A 12,050-nucleotide genomic window follows, 5' to 3' on the forward strand; every position below is an offset into this window, starting at 1 on the left:
ATATGCCATTGAAGGCAGCTGCAAATGCAATGCAGGTGTTGCCCCAAGTGTCAAAAAATAATCACTTTGAAATCACTTCAAAAATTCAGACAGCACAGATGAAATATGCGTGCCAGAGAAAGAGAGGGAGATAGGGGAGAAGAAAGAGAGGGAAATCCCAGGGCCCTGTCAAGTGTTCCGGGCATTATATAGTATGTTCGAGTCCCAAGTATCGAACCCCCCCTCTATTGGGCTGTCCTATAATTTCATCTGAACATTCAAAACCAAATGAACCACAGCTGCATTTCGAAATGATACTGAAAAAAATAATGTGGTATATTTTAAAATGCAGTGTTTGCTTCCTCAGCCATTTTCTCTCAGTGTCAAATTGAAACCATAAATGGTAAAAAAATATATATATATATTAAATTGACAACTGGCGGCTATGAAAAGTGAGACTTTTAATTATTGTTTTCGTATCAGAGTCGAAGTCAAACGTTTTTTTTTCAGCTCTTTTGAAGGAGCGGTACGCGCAATCCAAACCGAATTCCCACATCGAATAACCTGAGAATTTAACACCGGATCGCGACAAGAGCGGGAAAAAAGAAAAAAGCGGAAAAATTAAAGGCGAAAAAAGAAAAACACATTGAATTGCTTTCTATCGTGACACATGAGAGGCCTTCATAGGCTCCGGCGCGCTTGTGGTGCATAATTTTTCATGCCACATATAATAATCTCTGTTGGCCGTAATTTATTAACGTTTTCTGAACCCCCCTCCTACACCTCCCTGCCTATCCGTCCATTACCTTTCTCTGTCGCTCTTGCGTGTCTCTTGAGGGAATGGCCGTTGGCGGTTTCGCTTTCAGCGTTTCATTTCAATGCGATTGAAAGCAAATTGAAAGCCGGCACCTGCCAGAGAGCACACGCGGCCAAAAGAAAAGAGGAAAACCATTTGCGGGCTAAAATGGCCAACAACGAATGGAATCGCCAGGCTACACAGCGAGAAAACTTTAATGACTTGGTGATGAAATTTGCAAAAAATTCAGGTAACTGAAAGGATTAATAATGGCCAGACTTCCTTGACTATTTTAAGCCTGGTCACATTATTATTATTAATAATACAGTTGACCACTCCTAACTCAAATCAAATGAATATTTGTTGTTAATTTTTTTGGGACCCCCCTTGACATTTTTTTAGTTATATATTTTAAATCTCTACACTTTTTTTCTCTGTGCACCTTTCCATCAAACTCCTTGGTGGGGTTTGATGGAGCGCATTAAACAAATAACGCCCTGGCAATATTTCATTAAAAACTTAACGGTCCGGACAGTACAGAGTACGCTTTAGGGAAGAGGTTGGGGAGAGGTGCTTGAAAGGGGGTCACAGGACAGCAAAAAGGGCGGCGGCGGAAGGGGGTGCTTAAAGGTAGATAAAGAGCCATTGGCTAATGCCCCATTGGCGTGTGTGCTGTGCATTGCCAGCGGCTGGCATTTGATGGAAACAACACAAGATGCATTTTAGCCGGGCCAAAAGGAATGGACTGATGGCAAACAGGCCGCGCGAAAGTGGCCAACTAATGTGATCCTAAATACCCCTTAAATAGATTTCAATTACTGTGACAACACAATGCTAAAAAGGCCTTAAGCCATTCTACTTAAACGTTTGTATTTTTAGGTATTAAAAATATATACATATATATTTAAATATTAGCTTCTATAATTAGTTTTTTTTTATTTTCTAACCATATCATTGGATTTTCACACCTGCACTTTAGCATTTTGTAATTTCCTTGCTGTCGTTTTTGGTTCCTTTGTTATTCCCAATATTTTCCATTTTAATTAGTTTTAAATTACACAAACGGCAAATGAGTTAAATGAAAAATGTATGCAAATAAATTTTCGTTGCCCATTCTCATTCCCATTTGGATTTGGATATTCAATTTGCCGTTTGCTGAAATTGACAGTTAAATTATTATTATTATACTTGTTAGTTGACTTTAACCGCCGCCGGTTGGCCAGGCTTTGTGCTGCTGTTATTATTATTATTATTATTATTGTTAGTTAGAGTTGGGACATTTTCGGTGTCAATTTGTATTTTTCCTGTTTTTTTTTGCGCGCGGTTGTAGAATTTATGGTAAATTAAATTAGCCTGATTGGTGTACGCATTTATAATGACATCACTTCAATCCAAAAGCAGCCTGTGTGCAATGATAAATTAATGAAATAAATGTTTATTACTTTTATTCCATTTGTGCGGCTCCTTTTCCCTCCCTCTAATGGCAAACATATCTCCATCACCACTTGACCCCTGCTAGAAGAAGAAAAACTAAATGAAAATGCCTCAGAAATTTCAATAAAAATTTTATGTTATAATTATAGGCCAAAGACAGAAGACAGACGACATCGAGGAGGAGGGATGCATAATAAAAATTAACGCCCTCCTCCTCATCCCCTTGGAAAAAGAAAATTCCCGTGTTTGTGTTTGGGTCATAATTTTTCTATTAGACAAATATGAGTAAGAGGGAGAAAGAGGGGGAAGAAACGGAGAGAGAGGCCATGCATGTTCGTCATATGAGAGTGTAATAAATTTTATTAAAAACATATACAAACAAACGCATAAACGAGATCCAAGACCGAGTCAAGGTGGAAGCCAAAAAAAAAACAGGAGGGGAGTGAGAGTTGGCCACACATTTGGCCCATCATACGTGACCGACCGGCGATGGAATTTCGGGGCGCGCCCTCTCTTTCGCTCCCTCTATCCCCATCTCTCTTTTTCGGTGTCCAGCTGAGACAACACACATAAAAACGAAAACAAACAAAAACGATGGAGGTAAGACGACGTCGTTTAAGGAGTTGGCATGCAATCAAAGCTCACGATCTGGGGACTCGGAAAAATTCCCAAAAATAGTTGGCGCTACGCCATATAAACGGGGGAATGAAACTTGAACTTATCAAGTTTAAGCTTAAGTAATTAATTTTTTTGGTTACACCAAACACCATTTATTATTATCCATAAATATTGGTGTTTAATCTGGTAACACTTAATTGACCCCTACACAAAGCTGGTCACTTTAAATATACTTTATGTAGATGTACTTGTATGGCTTGCAAGTAAGGGAAGCCATAAAAACAAATTTTAATGTACTTAAATATTAAAACTCCCTTTGATGGGGCGAGCTGAACCCCCCGAAGAGGAGTTTCCTGTTCCCAAGCGGCGAGCAAAAAAGAAAAAACATAGTTAAGTGTGGCCAAATTAATGGACATCGAATGAAGTTGACCGGCTGTCATAAAGCGTTCATAATTACTTTTCACACCAGGCGGCGGCAAACCGAACGCGTGACTAACGAGTGCGAGGAATCGGATTCGAAATCGGAATCAAAAGAGGGGCAGAGGCAGAGGCGGCGGCGACCAACAAACAAGCCCACAAACAGTCGGCAAAGAACAGAAAAAAACGAAAAATTAAACAAGAAAAATATTACAAATAAACAATCATAAATTTCTATAAATTCTAATTGAAAGAGTTGCGACCGGCGGAAGGCGGGGTGTCGTCTGTTTATAGGCTTAGAGCGTATTGCGCACGACATTTGTTTATTTATGGCGAATGACAATAAAATTTAATAACTTTGACACAATTTAATTAATTTCGATTTTTCAATATGACAAAATAAAAAGGAAACGACATAAAAAAGCACCAGGCGACGGCGACGAGCGGGGCAAACAAACAAAATGGGGAAAGCCAAACAAAAATCAACACAACGTAAAATTTGTATATATGTAGGAATGAATGTTTGAATGTGCGAGGGGCGGGGCATCATCGGTCGAGTCATAAGCAAACATATTTATAAAATATTTTTATTTTTTGTTTTGACGCTCCACCGCCATATGCAAGGAAAATTGAATTAAAATTCAACGAGGGCAATTTACAAAATTAGTTTGGAGGAAAAAAAAGGACCATGGATTTTTTTTCATTAACCAACACTATACGTGAAATGGAAATTCCATCAGAATTCAAATCAAATCGACTAAATTAAGAGCTTTGAGATATCCAAATCAAAAACAAAATTGATTTGTCGTGTTCAAGTTGCGAGTCAATTGCATTTTTTGCTGAGTGCTGGGCTTAATAGAGAACAAATAAAATAGGAATCGAGTTGCTGGCTTTCAGCTAAAATAACAAAAACCTAACTAAATTGGATAAAGTTTAGAAGGATGTCGCTCTTCATTTAAATTCTAGACTGGTTAAAGATGTCAAAGACAGGGCTTACAATTTTAATTTGATTTTCATTTGAGTTTGGTTACATTGAAAGGGTTTTATAAACATCTGGTCACATTGAAAATAAATAGTTTTATAAATATATTTAATCTTAAGCCAGAATTTATTTTATAAATCAAAAATCTCAAAACCCAACCAACAACCCATGCAATTTGAACAAAAATGCATAACGTCCCTCCTCCACCTGTAAATCTCCTGCTCCTCCACCTGAACACCAGTCAAATTGACAGAGTTATTATAGTCTTTATGTGTCCATATATACGGATATGTGCGTATGCTGGCCACCAAAAAACCGCAATTGAAATGCAAAATATTGTCCACATATAAATATTTCAAAAAAAGTCAAAATGCAATGATTGAAAAATGAAAAGGCATAAGGAAAAAATTAATTTTGAATGCTATTCGGCTGGCTGCCCTGCACACAAAAAAAAAACTTGGTAAAATCAACTGTAATAATTGTCGAACAGGCCCCAACCAGCAAAATTGTCAATTCTACTAAGTAAATTGTCATTTCACAACAACAAAATACACACAATTAGCAAAGACACAAACCCAAAGCAAAAACAAAATACACGTAACTATTTTAATAGTTACGTAACTATCTTTGTTGGTCAATTTTACCAAGCAAATTTTTTTGTGTGTGTGTATCCCTGTCTCTCTTCCACCATAGCTTTTTAAATTGTGACAACATAAAATAATTGTTAAAGTCCACAAATAACAATAAACAAGCACATAGCACACACAGCACAGCGGCAGAGAGCAAAAAGCAATTTGCAATGCACCAAAAACCAAAAACCGAGGCCCAACTCCATGGGGGAAAGTCTCTGCTCTCTGCTATAAGTGTGTGAGGTAAATTTATTGATTTCCATATATTTATTTGTGTAAAATGCCATAAATTACAATTATTTAACAGGGCCGGACGGATGAGCCCGGCGGACGGGCCGTAAAGTCAACGGACACTCACTCCTGGAAATCCCCCCTCCTGCTTTTCCTGATTTACCTGCTTTTCCCACCGTGTGCATAGTTGGGTCAGTAGTGCCTTGTTGTTGCCACTGTGCTGTTGCTGTTGCATAATTTGTTAGCCAAATTGCAACTCAACAGGCCAGGTACGTACGTATCGCACTCGTACTACGTAGGCTGATATCGAAAGACCCCGAGACCCGGGCCAACAAACCATACATACATATATGCCGGCAGAGCGGGAGCCCCGGCTCATCAAATATGCAAAATTTTGCAAGTCCTTGCAACAATCGCAATTAAGGATGAGCTGCCAGGCGCGAGGCGACTATAAGGCAAATCACAGATAATGAAAACGGTGACTCTCTCGTCCAGTGAGTGTTAGTTATTGCCACGATTAGTAGCTGTTAATGAAACACAGGCACCTTTGTATAATCCGGAGGTAACTTTTCTATGAAAAACAGAAATGTACGGGGGCCACTGAAATAGCTCGATTTTTTAAATCACTTTTACATATCTAAAAGTATTTAGTGATTAAGGGATAGTCATCTTTCTGAATATATACCTAGTTTGACATTTAAAACCATAAACCATAACTGTCAACTGTAAATACAGTGACTGACATTTAACATTTCAATATTTAATATTTAGTGATGTTTTAAACCTTTAATTAATTTATTAAGGAAAATAGGATTTATTAATATAGTGTTAATATGGCATTTTCTCTAGGAACCAAAAATAAAGAAATATTTAAAATTTCATATTAAAATAAAAATTATTGTATTTAGTTTACTTGCTTTCGAATTGGTCTAGTTGTTTTCTTTTTTGGAAATAAAATATTCAAGTCACAAATCACGACATTGGATTTATCTGTTATTTTTCTCAATCACTGAATTAACACGGAATTCACTTGGCCATCTCCCATCGGCTGAGGAGGCATATAGCATTTGGTCATCCCACCAACCCAGCATTTTCTCCTGCAAACCGAAATCCTGAAACCTGAAAGGTTGCAAGTCCTGGGCCTCCTTCCTCCTCCTCCACCTCCTCATCCCCGTCCATTCAGGCCTCATTCAGTTAGCTTGTCCTGATCAATCGCTTGGTCATTTGTTGGCTTTCTCGTGTACTCTCTGTTTGGACTATTATGTCCGGAGCTTATTAACTGCGGGTTGCATTGCATTTGCGAGCAATGCAAATAAGCAAATTTGCAATCAAAAGAACGATTTTCATATTTAAGATGGCACAAACGCACACAGGCACATACACATACAAGGGGCTACAGGGAAATTCCGGGGGAAAAGGCAGCAAAATGGGAGCCTGCCTGTGAAATGGGGCGTGGCTGGAACAGAGGCATGCACTTAATTTGGCAATTGTCTCTGCACAAACACACACACACACAAGATATGTTTACGAGTGTGTATTGCCTGCATGTATTTATGTATGTTTGTCTGTCTGTCTGTCTCCGTTTATCTACAGTTCCTCCCACCACCCACCATAACCACCCACCCCCGACAACCAATGTGTACGCCTGCCTTTGTCATTAATATTAATTTCGTGTTTAATTTATTGTAATTTACGTGCATTTGATAAATCGTGTTATTATAATCAGTTGACTGGAAACGTGAAGAAAGGACAGGCCATGGAATACACTGAATGCCACTTAAACTAATCAAAAATGTACTATATTTTATATCAAAGAAATAAATATTTCAAGGAGTACCTACATTTATTTTTTGAAATTTAAAACTAGCTTTTTATAGAACTATTTATTTCTCATAGTTAAATTTCGATTTAAATTCTCTTTGATAAAATATCTTTTGAGAGTTCATTTTTAAATGGTTTAAATTATTATTTTTTTTTTTTGTAAAATATAACATTATGTTTATTTCAATCAACAAATTTCTTTACCTATTTTTCCCCGTGTAAGGTGGAAAAGGACAGGTAGCTTACAGGAGGATGGGTGTTCTATCTAAATGCCAATGACAGTTGTCTGGTCTCTAATCTTGGACGGACTTACCTTTATACCAAACTCCCAACTTGTAGCGAATATTGCGCGGGCTCCTTTAACGAGTTGAGGTTCTTTAAACCGTGCGAGTTATGAAAACTGCAATGAGAACGAAGAAGAAGAAGAAGAATTGGGTTAATTCCAGTAATTATGCATAGCAATCGATAGTGGGGTGTCTATATAGCTGGGGGTCTATTAAAAATCGGTTATGAACCGTTTTTGGTTTGAGTTCATATTGATTTCGAAAAGTTCGTAAATAAACGGAGAATTGATAGCCAATCTGTTGGGAAATTTGTGGCAATTCAAAAGGATATGAACTAGATAAAGTGATTAATAGCTGTGTAATGAATAATAGTAACTTGTTTTAAAATTTGTTTAAAGAACTACAAGTCCCTGGGCTAAGGAATTACCATTTCATACAACGTTCGATAGCAGCCAACTAATATTTATGAGAAGCGCATAGAAAGGACCAAAAAGCACTTGAGTGGCAAAGCGGTTTGCCGAGGGCAATGTCGGGGCAATAAACATTTTCCCTCTCGTGTGCGAATGTGGAAAGGAAGGAATGCTTGAGGACAAGTGTCGCATAAAGGAATTTCCCCCCTATTTTCCTTTTTCCCTTTCTTTTTTGTGCAGAATGCATTTTTATAACAAAATAATTATATTTATGCCACGGTCGCGAGGGGAGAATGTGCATTGGCCATTGCACAGAACGCATTCAAGTTGAAGTAATGCAAAAAGGGGAATCGCAAACCCGATTCCGATCCCCAAACCCCCTGAAAATCCACCCCCCACCCATTACCGATTCTTCCATTTCTGCACATAACGGCATCCATTACACGCAACAACAAAGCCAAAATGGCGTCTGGGGCGACAATGTGTTCGTGTGTGTGTGTGTGTGCGACGCTTTGTGTCTGTATTGTCGTTGAAATTATTTTTATTATTTTACACAATTTTTATATGGAAAGCCAAATGCTGCGATACACATACCCATACACCCACAAACCCGAGAAAGCGAAAAAAATGAACTTTTACAGTCGGGCATAAATATTTAGTATATTGTTCTTGTTGCTGCATGTTTATATATTGTTGTATTTAATGAGATTTTTGAACTTTTCCTTGCCATAAGCGCCTTAAGCGTTTACTCTCGCTCTGTGTGGAAAAAAAAAACACTTTACAGAAGCCACAAAATGGAAAGCAAAACAAGAACAGCATTCAAGAAGTTTTTCTTTTTGATGTCCTCAACTCCGCGGGGAGAGTGTGAAAATTAAATTTCCCGTAAACGTACGATATGTTGTAAATGCTTATTTGAAAAGCAATAAATACTTGTATTTCCGATGTGAATTTTATGGCGTGTAAGTCATGCGTTCACCCTTTTGTTTTTCCCAGATATTAATTTACATTAATTTTATTTTCAGAAATTAAAGCAAAAAATATAAAAACCTTCTTAATTCCACTTCACATATCTTAATCTCCAGCGTTTCACCTCTTAATATCTTAATTCCAGCCGAGATATGCCACTATCTCCACATCTAAATGACTTCAAATTGCATTATTACCATCCATAAATTCCCAAATCGAATTCCCATAATCATGAAATCAATTTATTGTCATCACATTTAAGGCCATTAGTTGGGGGCTCGATAAGATCTCTGATCTTAATCTCGAATGCATTTGTCATTGCCCAAAATCGAATCGAATCAGAGCAGATCGAAGACCAGTTTTTGGATCGAATCGTATCGATTGGGTCTTTGGATCTCTCATCTTGTGTGGGTTGTTGTGCAACCCACAAGCCGGATCGCATAAAATAATAATAATAATAAAGGAAAACCGGTGGCTGAGCCATAGCATAGCCAACAACTCCAACTCCAACGCATTCATTAGTTCTCATTAGGAGACAAAACATTTCGATTCGAAACTCGCATCCGAACGATAAACAAAACATTTTTCAACGGGGCCTTACCGGTTTTATTGGCGTCTCTAATGAACCTCTATTAATAAATATATAAAAGGAAAACTAAGCCTCACCAAAAAGTCTCCATTATGACATTCGTAAACCAAATATTGGGTGGTCGCAGTAGAAATCGAGTGATAAATATGGAATCGAGTGGGTGAAAAGGGTTGTGAAAATGTCATAATTAGCTTGCAAGTAATATATACCATTTCACGTATCGATTAAAATTCGCTTTTCCCATTAAAAAAAAAAAACAAAAAACACCCTCGAAGTTAGTTACAAAGTCAACCCAGTCAATTAAAGACCTACAAATGCATAATTTTCCATTTAGCCCATTTATGAATTATGCAGTTGAAAAAGGGGGGAAAAGGAATAAAATGGAAACTGGTTAAGGGAAAAGGGGATGTGGAAATGACATAAGCGTTTAAATATTTCAAAGGAGCGACGGGAAAAAGCTCTATAAAAACAAAACGAAGCCAAATATAAGACAAATGCAGGCCCGCGGCAAAGTTTGTGGGGTTACACACACACAAACCGTATACCATATACCATATAGAATATATAGAGGGGGCAACGCAAAGCAAACATGTGACATATGCGGCAATTAATGCCGTTAATTATTAAAGTTAACACCCAAAAGCGACATGCACAAGTCAAATAAATAAACACGCAGCAGGGAATGGAAGTCAATGGCTCTCGGCCAAAGCGAAAGCCCTATATAAACCCTATATAGGTACGTATGTATGCGAGCGAACCCCCTCAAAAACCCATAAAATGTCAGCCCCCTGAACAAACGCCCCAACAATTAAGGACAATGCGTACTAATTTCAAACGAAAACTTCAACGTGGCCAACTGAAAGCGAAGCGGAAAAGGAATCCCAAAAAAACACCAAGAAATTTAATCAGGAATACATAAATAAAATACCAAATTTGAAATACCCTGGATTCTATATAGTATATAGTATAGTACTTTATATTTAAGATAAATTGTTAACTTTAGCGCTAGGGAAATAAATATTAAAATAACACTAAGTCTATTACGTAATTTTAATTTTCAACCCCTTTTCAATATATATATTTTTTAATTATTATAATATTCGGAAACATTGGTCATACTTCAACAATAATCCTCACCATAATTCAATATAATTCCCAACCTATTTTGGCTTAGCCTTTCACCCACAAGTAATAATGCTTTTTATTTATAAACTGGCAAAAGGCGGGTTAAGGTGGCGCGAGGGAGGTGTGGGGCTTAACCCATGCGTGCCGCAAGATGAAGAAGAAGCTTGTTGGGGAAGGACAGTTGGCACATAAATAATTTATACACCCGTCCTGCTGACATAATTTTCCCCCCTTTTCGACCAAAAAATAAAAAAAAGTGAAAAGAGAAGGAAAAAACAAAATATAGAAGCAAAACGGGGACCAACAATTAGGGGCATGTTTTCCTGAGGATAAGGGGGTGGATTTTTAGTGGATCAAAATAAGGGGGGACTGGGGATTTAGGGGGCGTGCCGGTTGACAAGGGCAGTGCAATGCATAAGCAAACAAAACTTTGGCAATTTTGTGCAACTTTTTGGCTTCCACATTTTGTATAGAAAGCATTTTTTCCTCCCTTTGTGTGTTTGCCTGTGTATGTGTGTGTGTGTTTCGAGGAAATTATGTTTTTGAAAACAGGAAAGCCTTGGCAAGTTTTTTTTTTGGGGCCGAGGAAGAGGTAATTCCATTCTGGAATAAGCTTTGGGCTGGGTCAAATCGAGTTTAACTTTTTCATAGGCTCCAAAATCGAAACGATAAACTCTAAGTTGGTCTTTGGTTTTTTGAGAGGATTATAGGCATTTTACAAAATTTAGTATTTATATAAGAAATATTTCTATATTCAGTTATATTTTAACAATAATATTAAATGATTTTTATACCGGACTCAGTTTTTTATTCCCAATCCCCTGTAGTCATTTTCCCTCCAAGAATTTTTCCCACCCGCTGGGAACTGGAGTCTCTCAATTAAAGGAACGTTTTTCTTTATTTTTTTTGCACCGTTTCACATTATTTTCTTTATTTTTTGTGTGAAACGTTTGCCACTTAACGGGCACATAAAATGCCAATAAGGATCGCGGTTTTAAGGGGGTAAAAATGTGGGGACAATGACGATGAGCATATGATTTTCAATTTTTGCCACTAATCCAGACAGAAACACACGCCGAGTAAAAAACTTTGGGCCTTGTTCTCGACCAAAGTGACAATGGGAAATACACGGAAAATATTTCGACTATGTATTTATAAAAATATATAAAATAGCCAACAAAATAATTAAATAATATTAAAAATAATATTTGGTTTATAAAACTGCTGAAATTATACCAAAAAAAATTTGTTTTTTCATAAAAAAAAGCCCAATTGTGTGGATATATTTCTCAGTGCAGCTCAAACTTCGTGGCAACTCCTCCGACCGCCGCCACGCCCCCTTCGCTGCCCCCTTTGTGAACCGTTAAGCGCCATTAGGCGGCTGTGCAGACATTAAAACCAGCTGCCATCGTCTCCCGTTTTCCTGTTGTGGCAGTTTTTTTCTCCCTTCTTTTTTGAGGGAGTTTTTGGGGGGAGGGGCGGGGGGGTTTGGAGCAACGGGGGGAGCGGCACAAAAATTGCCTGTTTATATTCGCAGCGACAGCAAATTTTATTATTATTTTTGTTCCTGACAACGACAACGGCAACACAGAGGAGCAGCAGGCACAACAACATAGTCAGCAAGGCAGGACACCGATTTTTGGGGGTTCCCCGAGACGGAAAGAGGTGGCGGAGGAGGGGGTGTGGCAGGAACATGTCCCGAAACTAAATACAGGGTGTGCCCATGGGGTGTATTAGCTGGGGGAAACTAAGAGAAAAAGTTTCACATT

The 12,050-nt window shown here is 37.9% G+C and overlaps 1 protein-coding gene and 1 long non-coding RNA gene across 3 annotated transcripts in view; one reads left to right on the forward strand and one right to left on the reverse strand.

The window, feature by feature from the left end:
* Positions 1 to 12,050, reverse strand: part of LOC108055901 (hornerin) — an 86,344-nt gene that overhangs the window by 32,212 nt on the left and 42,082 nt on the right. The window contains exon 3 of the mRNA XM_017139458.3: positions 7,221 to 7,307. The gene's annotated coding sequence lies outside the window, so the exon portion shown is untranslated. The remainder of the gene's footprint in view (positions 1 to 7,220; positions 7,308 to 12,050) is intronic.
* LOC138913778 (uncharacterized) overlaps positions 1 to 12,050 on the forward strand; it is a 43,343-nt gene that overhangs the window by 28,841 nt on the left and 2,452 nt on the right. The gene's annotated exons all lie outside the window — the stretch shown is intronic.

The sequence above is a fragment of the Drosophila takahashii genome, chromosome X (genome assembly GCF_030179915.1).
Source record: "Drosophila takahashii strain IR98-3 E-12201 chromosome X, DtakHiC1v2, whole genome shotgun sequence".
Classification (NCBI taxonomy): domain Eukaryota; kingdom Metazoa; phylum Arthropoda; class Insecta; order Diptera; family Drosophilidae; genus Drosophila; species Drosophila takahashii.